The following is a 14,834-nucleotide window of genomic DNA, read 5'->3' on the forward strand; positions in this document are numbered from 1 at the left end:
CTGAGAGTACATTTCAAATAATTTTGTGGTGAAATAGAACACTAGAACACCTGCTTCACTATAAATTTGCTACCTGACAGTTAGGAATTTGAATTTTATTGTATACATAAAGATCATTTTTCTTTTACCAAGCAAAACATAAGCAAATTTAGATAAATGAAAGGAGTATAAAGACTGGTCAATATGGACTTTTACAATATATTCCAGCACTCAAATACACAAACCTCTTTGTAAATATGGTCTCTTTTAAAAATGATTTATTTATTTATTTGAAAGTCAGAGTTACACACAGAGGGAAGGAGAGGCAGAGAGAGAGAGAGAGGGGAGAGAGAGAGAGAGAGAGAGAGAGAGAGAGAGGTCTTCCATTTGCTAGTTCCCAATCGGCTGCAAGGGCCAAAGCTGTGACAATCCAAATCCAGGAGCTTCTTCTGGGGATCCCAGGTGGGTGCAGGGACCCAAAGACTTGGGCCATCTCCTGCTGCTTTCCCAGGCCATAGCAGAGAGCAGGATCGGAAGTGGAGCAGCCGGACTCGAACCAGCACCCATATGGGATGCTGGCACTGCAGGTGGCAGCTTTACCCGCTATGTCACAACGTCGGCCCCTGTAAATATGGTCTTCAAATCTAGTATGAAAAGGTTGGTTTTGCTAGAAACACTTATTTGTCACCACTTCACCTAAAGGTGTTACTTACATTGGTGCACGCTGCTTTGTTCTAAATGAAGAAAAAGGATTCAAAGCTTTGTAAAATGATTTTCATATAAGTGACATTTTCTCATGTTGTCAGCATTCAATTTTCTACCCATGAACTTACAAGTTTTCATGAACAATCAAACACAAATGTGACACGAACCCTGAATGAAGCATGTCTTTCTTCTTAGACGCTTTGTTGCTGAAATAATGACAAGTCATAAACACTCACCACTGACCCATTTCCACAGGGAAGTTTCTCATTGCAAACTCACCAACAACTATTGACCTTTGGACCCCAAGGCCATAAATTACCCAGCTTATAGAGGTGGAATATAGTGAACCAGCAGCATCATTTGGCTGTCTCCCAGTTAACATCTTATCATAGGTTGAAAAGCAATTTGTCCAATATTTCAACTGTCAGGGAGAATTCTTTATTAGTTTTTGGATAGGTTTGCCTTTCAATTGGATGATTTGAATAGCTTCTGTGGTAGGAGAGATGCTGCCCTCAGATAATGATTTTGCATTTCACCTCATCATTAATGCTTTGGACCTCAAGGGAAGTCACAGTGCCTTTGATGAAGGTCTAAGCATTTTATAACCTTAATAAAGGCTCATAGCCCCAGGAACAGCAAATGTGAGTGCGTGGGGGGGACTTACTGAATAAAAATATAACTAAATTGCCACTTAAACTGCATCAGCTGTAGGATCTCAAATGCAAATAAATTCTTGAGGAGTACAATAGCACCCCAAACTTCAGTGCTACTCAGAAATATATATATATATATACACATGAAATTGACAATATTCAAAGAAAAATGACAAAAGTTATATTTATCTCCTTTGGGAAAACTGTGTTTTTCTGAAATTTTATGTTTAATTACTAAATATCTTACTTAGATACTATACAGAGACCATCAAGGATCTTGATAGATTTGAATTTAATACAATTAAATAATCATAGCAGTACTTACTTAACTGTAATTTTGTTCCTATATGGAGATTAGTTCACTGTATTTTGAAGTGTGAAATGAATACAAGATAATAAGCAAGAATGATTATGAGAACTACAACATCATCTACATTTCCCAAGGGATGTACTTTATCTCAAACATTACTAATCAATTACAGCTTTCAATGGATTATTTGAGGGTACTCTCCAGGGAAATTATCCCAACTTATAAATTCAGTGATCCCTTTTGCAGTTTCCCTAGGCTTCTACTCCCTTCCTTCAGGCGTAGTTTACTGGCTGTACGTGTGTTCTCTGGAACTGAGACTGGAAATGAGGCACTGAGATAGAATAATTCATTTTCTTTGACCTTCAGAGAAACCTTTAGGGAAAGGCATTATCATTCCTATTTACACACTATAGGTCAGAAAGGTTAAATGATTGTGCAAGTTCACACTCCTGATGAGTATCAAAACTGAGTTGTACCAAATTCTTTCTGGCATACAAATGCAGTAAGCCATATAGCCTATTGAGAGCAGGCCAGGAGGGTTGGAAAATGATTTAGATCAGGACAGTTGTTGGAAGGCTTGAGACCACCCTTGGGTTGGGAAGATGCCTAACCATCAGGCTGGTTCTCAAAGTGAAGCCTGGGAATCCCAAATGAATAGGCTGAATTGGGGACAAGGAAGACTCTGGTTTAAATTAGTAGCATAAGCAGAAAAACTGAACAGTCAGTCTTGTAAAGGGATGACTATTAGAAAACCACTAGGTTTCCCAAGAATGTATAATCTATAGGAAAATTTCAATTATTTAGCATTTTTGTCTACTACCCTATAAATCCAAGCTCTGTGGATTAGGCTTTGTCTTACCTTATCACAAGTCTCCAGAAAATCTTAGCTAAAAACTATGTTCTCAATAAATGAATAATAAATGAATATAATAAAAATTCCAGCTAGACAGAGGATAAATTTCAACGTGAAAGTTCAGACATCACCCTAAGAGGAAACAATCTATTTCTGGGGATAGCCACTGCCCAGCAACAGAACACATCCGTGTGCTCAAGGATTACAAATTTAAGAACAATGCCATTTCATTCTTTCATTCACTTCTTCATAGCAACATACTCACCATTAAAACCACAACTGTCCCTGAGTTGGGGAAACATGTATTTCAGAGCACAAAATTATTTGTTTGAATTTTATTCAATATACCCCTATAGTCATTGTAGAGATTTACCAACCATCTTATTCTCTTTTATGATGCTGTAACTGAAAATTACAACTGGGGTATTTTATAAAGAAAATAATTTGCTTCTTACAGTTCTAGAAATTTGGAAGTCTGAGACCATGATACCAACATCTGGGTGTGTGGGTGATCCAGCACCTCGCTGGGAGACTGCCTGCCTAGCCCGTGGAGGAAGTTAAGAGGGCATGGCATGCCATGCCTCCTGGGAAAAACCCTGGTCTAGGGCTCAACACATTGAAACCTCCCACATATGACCTGACTGCTGGTATGTAGCAAAGGACCCAGGCACACTTCCCTCACCCCTACTTCCTGTTGAGGGGTCTTGTAATTGTCAACTAGGTAAACAGCTCTCTGGTGTGGCCCAGACCCATTAGATCACCTGGAAGGCCACCTAGGCTATCTAACCTTCAAGCTGATTGGAGCAGTGTAAAGGTGCCATTGTCTGCTTTATCCTATAGAATTAGTGTTGCTACCCTGAGCTAGCTACTCCCCTTTGCCTGCCCTATAAAAGCTTGTGCTTGACAGTTAATAAATGGACATGTTCACTGAAACTGTCTCCAGTGCTTCTTGTCAAAGAACACCATCGCACCACCATCCTGACAGTATGGGCCTCACAGGACAAGTCCACCTGGGTGGGACCTTCTTGTTGTGTATTAACATGGAAGAGGTTAAGATAGATCTCACTTTTATGTCAAAGCCACTCTGTGGCTATAACTAACCACATATGGAATTAGGGCATTGACCCTCTTGTGAGGGTGAGATCCTTGCGATCTAATCATTTCTTGTTAGACCACACCTCCCCATTGCATTGGGGATTAGGTTTTCCATACATGAATCTGGGGACACTTTCAAGGCATAGCACTCACCATGAAACTAAACATGGTGCTGACCTTCCTGGGTCAATCACTTCAGCTCCGCTAAGCACTATGTCTCAGGTCAGGTCCTAGCTGTCCTTGTCTTCTCAACATTCATTAGTTCATTCCTTTGTTCTCAAATATTTTTAATTCCTTACTATGTACTAGGCAATGGAGATAAAATAGTTGAATAGCTATCATGAAGTATATCAATTGGCAAGGAAAACAGGAAACAATATAAGAATACATAGCATGAACAAGTTGTGAAAAGGACAACTATAGAATGATACGATCACATCCTGGTATTCCCAGTTATTTGATCTGAGTGTCTTTTTGTAATTGAACATAGAAAGGGGATATTTTCAATGAAACCTATCAATATCAGATTGTTACATTCATTTTGGCATAAGAAAAGACTTGCTTCTTGGATTAGCTTATTTGACTTCATGAACACTGTGAATCTTGTTTAAGTTTCCTTTCTTTTGATGGCAGAGAGACAGAGAGATTTTCCATCCAGTAGTTCATTTCCCAAATGATCATAACAGCTGAGGCAGAATAAGGCTAAAGTCAGTAGCCAGGAACTCCAACTGGATCTCACTTATGGCCGTCAGGAACCTAAGCACTTGGGCCACCATCTGCTATATCCCTGGCACCTTAGCAGCAATGCTAGATTCGAAGCAGAAGCAGGATTCAATCCCAGACGCTCTAACATGGGGCTAACATGGGACACTGGTGTCCCAAGTGCTGGTTTAATCCACTGCTCTACTACTAACACTGTGAATCTTGAGCAGATTTGTGTTCCCCTTTGAGATTATCAGTGATATGAATAAAGCTAGATCCGCAACTTCAGCCTGTTGTTACATGAACTAACTCCGTCCTTTCTTGATCTTGTTTTCTGTTTTTCTCATTTCTTCACCACTGATTTCATCCTCTTAACTTTCCTAAGTTGCCTCAATGAGTAGAGAGAGAAATATTAAACAAGAATAAATGAACATATGATCCCCAATACCCTTCCTACCTATTGGTCATTTGATGACTTTGTACATTTCTAATTATCTTGAATATTTATTCTCCTTCCTGAACAACTAGGCTGAGGTAAAATTAGAAAGTCTACTTAATATTTTGGTGTTTGAGGGGCATTAAGGGATGGTTTCTATTATATTGAAGTAATGAAACTGAAGTAGAAAAAACTTGAGTTAATCTATTCAGTCACAGGGCTGGCGCCGTGGCTCTCTTGGTTAATCCTCTGCCTGCAGCACGGCATCCCATATGGGCACTGGGTTCTAGTCCCTGTTGCTCCTCTTCCAGTCCAGCTCTCTGCTGTGACCTGGGAGGGCAGTGGAGGATGGCCCAAATGCTTGGGCCCTTGTGCCCGCATGGGAGACCAGGAGGAAGCACCTGGCCCCTGGCTTTGATTGGCGCAGCACCGGCTGTAGCAGCCTTTTGGGGGGTGAACCAACGGAAGGAAGACCTTTCTCTCTGTCTCTCACTATCTAGCTCTATCTATCAAATAAATAAATTTTTAAAAATTAATCTATTCAGTCACACCCTTGCTCAGTTACTACTTATGGGTTATGAAGCCATTCTGTGTCAGGCACAAGTGGAAGTTAAGGAAGGGTGTACTTTGAGTACAGAAATAAGTTTGAATGAATGGCAGGAATGAGAGGGAGCACAGGAGGAGTGAGGTGAGGGAAAGGAGATGAGGGAAGGCACTGCCCGCATCAAAAGCAGCCTGGATTTTAAGCTTAAAAGAACAGAGAGTAGGTGCTTATTGCCAGAGTCCAGGATTACTGAAGAACTGTAAGCTGACCAGAGCCAGCTCTCATTCCCTGCCTTGAATTAGATAGGCCCACCTTATTGAAGTTCTGGCCACAAAATTCTGACCTGGACATACCTTATTGCTGAAACTTGCTTCTGAAGAGTTACTTGAGCAACCCAGGAGGAAAGAAATGGGTGAAATGTATTCTGTAAGTGGACTCCATGATGGAAGCCCTCAGGGTGAATTCCCTGCTAAAGCCATTTTGGTATTTTTTCATGTGTACTTGTCCATTTCTTCGTGAATGTGATTATGCTTTCATCTGTGTGCTTTCTCTGACTTTTCCAATGTAGTGAATATTTTTACACAATGACAAATACGGGATCTTTCTATTAATAACCCCTCAAAAGCCATTTCCTCCAGAGGGGCTAAAATTCAAGACTGATCTATGTCACTACATGACAGATGGAGCTGATGTAAAGCTGTGTGCCAGTCTTGCTCTCTGCTGTTTCAGCCATTATTTAAATGAGGACTTTTAAGTTTCTTAAAATGAGGTGTGTAAATAACAGCAGTGCTATCAGGTGAGGTCCATCCAGGATCTTATTTATGAAGCTCTTTTTTAACTCTTGCTAGGGATACATTAGTTTGTTCAATGTTGCATTACCATGAATGAATCAGCCCATTCTTAGTAAGATGCTCTCCTTCTAACACTGCCAATTAGATTTTTTAAAGTATGCAATGCATTTTGAGAGTCGAGCCCCACTTTTTCTTATACAAGGAAATATTTTTTAAGCTGCAAATGATATAGGGAAAACAAGTAAAAGTAATATTTTTACACTAAAGGATTATAAAAAAAGACTGTAATTCTATAGCTTTTAGAAGACTGTAAGGAAAGAAGGAAAATGCAATGTGGAATGAAATTATATCTATGAGGATAGACAATGTTACTTCTGGCTTCTACAAAACAGGGAGATGAATGAGTAAGCAAAAGAACCTCATGTTGAAACTACATTGAGTAAATATTTTCATGCATTTAAAAAATTCTGTTTTTATAATATAGCAAAATGTGCCATTTGCTATTTTTATGAACAAACACAATAAAGAATCAAGCACTTTTTTTCAGTTAGTCTATGTTTGAATTTTAGTAGCTCCTACCAGGTGAGAGTTGAACATTATAAGGCAATGAGACCAACAAATAAACTTTGGGTTTGAAAACAAATCTACTTTTTAGAAGAAAATGATCAGTATTTAAGGCTTATGCTTGATAACTTCAACATAAATTATATATTTAATTTTATTCATTTATTTTCATTTTATTTGAAAGGTGAGAGAGACAAAGACAGAACTACAGACTGACAGAGAGAAAGGAAGAGGGGGAGAGAGGAGAAAGAGAGAGAAGGGTACTGCCCTTGTGCTGATTTACTCCCCAAATACCCACCATAGCCTGGCAGGGCCAAGTCAATGCCAGGAGCCCCTAACTCAATCCAAGTCTTCCACGTGGCTGATAGGGACCCAAGTATTTGAGATATCACCACTGTTCCCCAGTGTGCACATTATCAGGAACCTGGAATCAGAGCAGTATTGGGATTCAAATCAGGCAGTCTAATGTGGGAGGTGGGTGTCCCAACTGGCATCTTAAACTGCACCAAACAACTACCCCGAACCTCTTTTTTAAAAATGTAACTCTTGGGACTTGGGAACAGCATTGTGGTATATTGCGCAAAGCTGCTGCCTACAATGCTGGCATCCCACATGGGCACTGAGCCTAATCCCAGCTGCTCCACTTCCAATCCAGCTCCTTGCTAACTGCCTGGGAAAAGCAGCAGAATACGGCCTAAGTATTTGGGCCCCTAATATCCAAGTGGGAGACTTGGAAGAAGCTGACTCCTGGCTTCTGCCTGAACCAGCCTCGGCTGTTACAGCCACCTGGCAGATGAACCAGCAGTTGCAGTATCTCTCTCCCTGTCTCTCCCTCTTTCTCTCTAACTCTGACTTTCAAATAAATAAATAAATAAATCTTTAAAAATGTAACTCTTAAAAAAAGTCACAGGATTCCAATTTTCTTTCTTCCTTTACAGCATGCATGTTGGTATAAGTAAATCATGGTTATAATTCTTCATTAATCTCCAAATCAAATTTATCATTATTTGAAGTTTTATGAGGCTCCTAAAAATAATCATTGTCTATAATTTAATAATTGTAGACATTATTAAAGTCTTCTTACAAAGGTAAAAATGTAGGTAAAACTCATGATAAAATAATTCACATACAAATAAAAAAACCTATCCAAATACTCATTAAATAAATGTTAAAACGTTCAACTTCATAAATAATGCAAACACCAAATCAATAATGTCATCATTTTTCCTTATCATATTGGCAAAGATTGTTTTGAAAGGTTTGACCAGGAATCACTTATGAAATACATGGAGATTCTCAAATACTGAATGGATAACAAAATGCTATTTTTAGGAACAGTTAACCAAATCACTAAAAATGCTGGTACGTCACATCTAGAAATTTACCTGAGAAAATAAGTGATGACTTATAGATTGATGTAATGTTTATCAAAGCTTTAACTGCAGAAATGAAATATTATAAATGAGTAAATATTCAAGACAAGAAATACTTAAAATGAATTACACTGTGTTATGTGGCAATTTATTATATTTTGCAAATGATATAAGAAATATTTAACATAATACAAATGAGAAAAAATTAGGATATCAATTCCATATGTGACAGGATTATAATTTTAAAAAATAATTAGGCATACAATACATGATGAAAATATTAATGGAAATTTACCAGAATATTAGCTTTGGTTTTTTTACAGGTAAGATTATAGGTGACTTTTTATAAATTTTCATATTTGCATTTATCTCTAAATTAGATGGTAAACCTGAGAGAGAGAGAATATGTATGATTTTATAACTTTGTGTTCTGTACACAGTGAGTATTTTGTAATGGTGGTTTAAGCATAAGTAGAAATAAAAAGAAGCGAATGTAGCCATCAAATAGCTGAAAAGTCTAGGCTTACTGGGAAAGTTACAGATTGTCAATTCTGAGGAAAATGTATGAGTGACCAAAGGAAACAGCATGAATACTCTCGTTTATGAAAGTTTGCATATTTAATGCAAGGCTGTGAAAATGTCTGCTTTCATAACCTGACATGAAAAATCAGCACACATCAAAACTCCTCAGTATTCAATTTGTCAGCTTTGCAGAAAAACTGAGTATCTGCTGGGAACTCACCTTGACTTTCAGTCTGGTCGTCTGGTAAGCCCAACACTTGGCCCTATCAACTCAGCATTTCCCCCAGCACATACTCTTGCCTCATTTATATATTTTGGTGCATGAAAAATGTTTTATTTTTTATATGGGTCTCACAGAATGTTTTCACTCTTCATGGAATGTGCATTTCTTTCTCTATACTCTTGCTCATTTTTTATTCTCTGTAAATGAACCCTTATTTTTTCCTCTTCTCATGCAAACCTAATCTCTGTCCAGGGCCCAATAATTTTCATCTTCCATGAAAACTTGCTAGACTCAACAATTCTTAGTGCATCTCTCCATAAGCCTTTGAACCTCTAAAGAACTTAACATTTGATCACAGTAACTTTTCCATAGTGTTCTCCTAGCCTGAGGCAACTAGAAGGCAGAAATATTGAGGAACAATTTTCCAGCTTTTCTCCCCATCACCTAAAACAAGGATGGTCACACTCAACAAAGACTAACTGAATGATTTCCAATTATTCTAGAAAGTAACTTGTATTACTGCAACAGGTTTTAATAAAAACCATCCTGCACATTAGATACCAGGAGGTTTTGAAAAAGAACACTACAAGGCACGTGAAGAGAGCTTGGACCAGATGGGTGTTCATTTCAATATGGCAGGGGAACATTTCCAAAGTAGAAGGAATGCGTTTTCCACCTCCTCCTGTGTAAACTCTGGCTTGTCACACCTTGATTATTTAATTGTTCCTGCCTGGCATGAAACCAGAAGAGATTGGCTCATTAATGTTCCATGCCAGTACACATTCTTTCCAAAAGCCTTTAAGAAACTCATGAATATTTCATTGTCTCCTTCCGTGCCAAGAAGATGAAGCCATTATTTAGGAAACCAAATGCTACTTGCTAAGTTTGCTTCCCTGAGTTACGTACACCCAAACACGGTGCGTTCCCTGAACCATCATTTCCCTAAGTCCACACACGTGTGACAGATGTAAGACAATCCAGGCAATCAATACGAGAAAGCGTTAGGGACTCCTTTTCTTTAGAGGGAGATACCTGCTTCAGACTCAGTGTATCAACTCATTCCTATCTAAAAGGATATAAAATTTAATCTAATTACTTAGTAGCACCTAATGAAGGTAAAAAAAATAAATTAAAATTAGGGAGATAAATCTGACCATGAAATATAAACAAAGGAAAAATTTAATTTTTTTCTTTCCTCTATTTTACTCCTCTCTCTCTCTCTCTCTCTCTTTCTTGCATTTCAAACATAATACTAAAATCCAAGAAAATTCTAGGGAGTTTGAATTTTTAATGTAATGTTTCCTTGCCCTCTTCTTTCATACTCTTCCCTCTATGCTCAAAAGCCTTATGATTGGGGCCATAAGGAAAATCTGCTTTACTCAAATATATCTGAGCTGTGAGCCAATTTTGGAAATGGAAAGAAAAAAAAAAAAACAGAGAGAGAGAAAGAAGAAAGGAGAAAAGGAGAGCGCACTACATTTCAAAGTACCCCAGGTCTACCATGGCAAGTGAACTGTAACAATACATAGAACATAGAACATAACAATGATAAACCTCACATTGTTAGAGGATATCATATTTTCCAAATGCTTATTCTATTGAAAATGTACTATCATACTTTACAATCCCTGTAAAAAGTGCACATATTATTTTCTCATTCTATGCATGAGAATACTGATATATGGAGAAGCTAAATGATTTATCTAAAAAAAATTTTAAAAGTATGCTGGTACACCTAATTATAAAACATGTACCTTCTACTTAGACTATAATCCTTTTATTGAATTGTGTGCTGATTTCCAAGGAAATTCCTCTCTCAGCAACACAGTGATAAGCTTCTTGAGAAAGAGTAAGTATCCAATTTATGCAGTTTCAAAGTATTTGGAAGTTGAGTACCAGACCTAGTTCAAAATTGTCTTGGAAAATTCTGAAATATCTTCCGTTGACAACTGATTTTCATATTTTAAAAATAATTTTTAAAATATCTGGTTACTAAGAATATGCCATTTACAGTACAGTAGTGGATGCAAATTCAATAACAATATCATTCATTTAAATTTCTCATCAGACTATGCTCTTTACTGTTAGTTTATAAACACATATTTTATATTCATGAATACAGGTCATTAATTGCAAATGGACTATGGAAATGACAATTAAAATGTAGACTGACCATTGCTAAGGTACTAACAATGGAGTTACCATGTTATAATTTCAGATGGTAGCAAGTGCTGTTTTTTTATTTTTATTTTTAAAAATTTTAAGGAATTTATTAATACATTAAATTATCAGAGTTATAACAAATGATAGTTACTGCAACACAATTCTCATATTAATGTGATACTAATACAAAGAGAACAGACTCAATGTATTTCATAGATAGAAGTCTAAGAATATAATACTTCTCTCTCCTTTTCTCTTTACCTCCTTTCCTCCCTCTGTCCTTCGTCTTCCTTCCTTTAACTCTTCTTTCTTTCTTATTATTTGTGATAACATATTTTTAATTTATATTATAATTAAGGGTTTATTATTCCACTGAACACAGGAGTTCAACAGTAAAAAGACCACAGTTCAGCAGGAATATAGGCAAGGACTATAAACAATAATCCAGTGAAGAGATTTTCATTTCACTCATATACAGCATATTTCAGAGTAACTTTGATTCTAGTTGAGTTTATTTTTGTTTATGGTGAGAGGTGTCCTTTTTTGTTTTTAACATTCTGGAAACCATGTCTGAAGATTAAAATATCTTGTAGTTTAAAATTGCTTTAAAAATAAATAAATAAAATTGCTTGTCTTCATGATCTACTTCTTTCATCTGTATTATGTATTACCTTTTTACTATGACCAGAAGCAGCTTTGCACGTGGGTGGTTAAAAACCACAAATTGCAAAGATTATTTTGCAATTTGTGTTCTTACCCAACTAGATCCCACCTACACTCTGAACAAGGTTATTGGTTCAGCAAGTGCAGTATGGTTCCTTTAATACTCCCTGGGATATAGAACACAGGGCCAAGACCTTAACTACTAGCCTTGCAAGTCTCCGCTATGTATAAGCCAATTAACAAATACATGTTTAAAGAGTATTAAATAATGCTCTCTATTTAGGTGATTTAATTATCCTTCATTTCAAATGTATTAGAGTCACAAAAATTGGCAAGATTGCTTGCAGCTAAATACTTGAGAGGTAAATGTTACCTTTTTTTTTTTTTAGTTTATGTAGTCTAAAATTCTTGGAGTGGGAAGTAAAGAAACTAATTTTTTTTTTTTTTGACAGGCAGAGTGGACAGTGAGAGAGAGAGAGGGAGAGAGAGAGAGAGAAAGGTCTTCCTTTGCCATTGGTTCACCCTCCAATGGCCGCCACGGCCGGCACACTGTGGCCATTGCACCGTGCTGATCTGAAGGCAGGAGCCAGGTACTTATCCTGGTCTCCCATGGGGTGCAGGGCCCAAGGACTTGGGCCATCCTCCACTGCACTCCCTGGCCACAGCAGAGAGCTGGCCTGGAAGAGGGGCAACCGGGACAGAATCCGGGACCCCGAGAAACTAATTCTAAGCTCAGGTCTGTTACTAAGCAGAAACAAAATGCGTCTCCCTCGTCTGCTTCCCTGAGCTGCAGGATTAGATACTGAATATGAAAGTTAAAATAGAACACATGGGAATCAGCTTTGTGGTGAAGCAGGTTAAGCCACTGATGAAACGCTAGGGTCCAATATGAACTCCCGTTCGAGTCCCAGATGCTCTGTCTCCAATCCAGCTTTCTGCTAATGTGCCCAGAAAGGGAGATGAGGATATACCAAGTACTTGGCTGTTGCCACCCATGTGGGAAACCTGGATGGAGTTCCAGTTTCCTGGCTTCGGCTAGCCCAACTTTGGCCACTGCAGCTATTTGGGGAGTAAACCAGCAGATGAAATATCCATCCCCAACTTATTTCTATCATATTCCTATTTCTGAAATACAATACCTATTAAACTCCCATTTCTTTTTTTTTTTTTTTTTTTTTTTTTTTTTTTTTTTTTTTTTTTTTTTTTTTTTTTTTTTTTTTTTTTTTTTTTTTTTGACAGGCAGAGTGGATAGTGAGAGAGAGAGACAGAGAGAAAGGTCTTCCTTTTGCCGTTGGTTCACCCTCCAATGGCCGCCGCGGCCGGCGCGCTGCGGCCGGCGCACCGCGCTGATCCGATGGCAGGAGCCAGGAGCCAGGTGCTTTTCCTGGTCTCCCCATGGGGTGCAGGGCCCAAGCACCTGGGCCATCCTCCACTGCACTCCCTGGCCACAGCAGAGGGCTGGCCTGGAAGAGGGGCAACCGGTAAACTCCCATTTCTGAAATGTAATACCGTGTATTTTCCTCAGAATCTCACTTTCCACCAAGCAATCTCAGTGTTGATTGTGGCTAAAATATTTATGGCACTCACATGTGTGCTCAGTGTCCAGTTAACCCTGGGGAACAGATGGAGATAGAAAACATCCCTTGTGTGGAATAAGTTTACAATCAACTTCACAGGTATGTAGGAGAAAGGGTATAAAATATTCTAGGATTAGAGGTAGAGTTAGAGTTAGAATTTCCTATAAAACAGGATTCCCTGAATTACCTATAAAGATGAGATACTGTCTCCTGATCTTTCAACTGTCCTTTCTTTAAAAAAATTGTTTTGCTTGCTTGTTTATTTATTTGAAAGGCAAAATAACAGAGAGAGAGAGAGAGAGAGAGAGAGTTTCATATGCTGGTGTTCACTCCCCAAGTGGTCACAACAGCCAAATTTGGGCCAGGCTGAAGCCAAGAGCCAGCAGATACATCTGGATGTCTTCCACATGAGGGATAGGAGCCATCCTCTGTTGCTTTCCCAGGTGCGTTAGTAGAAAGCTGGATCAAAAATGAGTAGCTGGGACTTGAACTGGCACTCCAATACAGGATGCAAGCCTTGCAAGGAGCAGCTTAGCCCATTTTTGGAGTATCTGGTTTCAATCCCTAAGTCCAGCTCCTGAATCTAGCTTGCTGCCAATGAAAGCAGTGATGCCTCAAGTGGTTGGTTTCTTTCTTTCTACCCACATGTGAGACCTGCATTGAGTTCCTTGCTTCTGGTTTTGGCCCATCCCAGTCCCAGCTGCTGTGGGCATTTGGAGAGTGAACTGTCAGATGGAAGCTCTTTTTTTGTTTGTATGTCTTTCAAGTGGATAAATAACTTTTAAATTAGCGTCCCTTAAGTGTTCATCCTTTCATACCATCTACAAATGACAGGATTCCTCAGAGATCACACTTGTGTCTCCTTTAGTAACTAAATCGGTGTTATCACAAGGTGGGGCCTTTGGGAGGTGATTAGGTCAGGAGGGTACTGCCCTTGCAGATGGAATTAATGCACCTTAGTAGGGCTGGAGCACACTAGCTTGGCTAATTTGCCTTTCTCCCTTCTGCCATATGAGGCTGCAGAAACAAGGCACAATTTTTGAAGCAAAAGAGTGGAATCTTTACAGACACCAATTAAGGGCACCTTACTCATGGACTTCCTACCTTCCAGAAGAGTGAGAAATAAATGTCTGTTATTTATAACTTAATCCATCTAGGGTATGTTGCTATATTTAAAATCTCCTGGATTAATTAGGAAACTTACCTGCTGTCTTTTTTTTTTTCCTCTTTTTTTTTTTTTTTTTTTTTTTGACACACAGAGTGGACAGTGAGAGAGAGAGACAGAGAGAAAGGTCTTCCTTTTTGCTGTTGGTTCACCCTTCAATGGCCGCCACAGTTGGCGCACCATGCCTATCCGAAGGCAGGAGCCAGGTGCTTATCCTGGTCTCCCATGTGGTGCAGGGCCCAAGCACTTGGGTTATCCTCCACTGTACTCCATGGCCACAGCAGAGAGCTGGCTTGGAAGAGGGGCAACCAGGACAGAATCCAGTGCCCCGACTGGGACTAGAACCCGGTGTGCCAGTGCTGCAAGGTGGAGGATTAGCCTACTGAGCCGCGGCGCTGGCCTTACCTGCTGTCTTAAATTCAAGATTCCCATATTAGCCCCTCTTTGATGGACAGTGTATAGACACATTCTTGGCTACCTGGTGCTGGTAGTCAAATGGCAATAATAGCAGGAAAG

Source organism: Oryctolagus cuniculus, chromosome 10 (genome assembly GCF_051225735.1).
Source record: "Oryctolagus cuniculus isolate XC-2025 breed Fujian yellow rabbit chromosome 10, ASM5122573v1, whole genome shotgun sequence".
In the NCBI taxonomy this organism is placed as follows: domain Eukaryota; kingdom Metazoa; phylum Chordata; class Mammalia; order Lagomorpha; family Leporidae; genus Oryctolagus; species Oryctolagus cuniculus.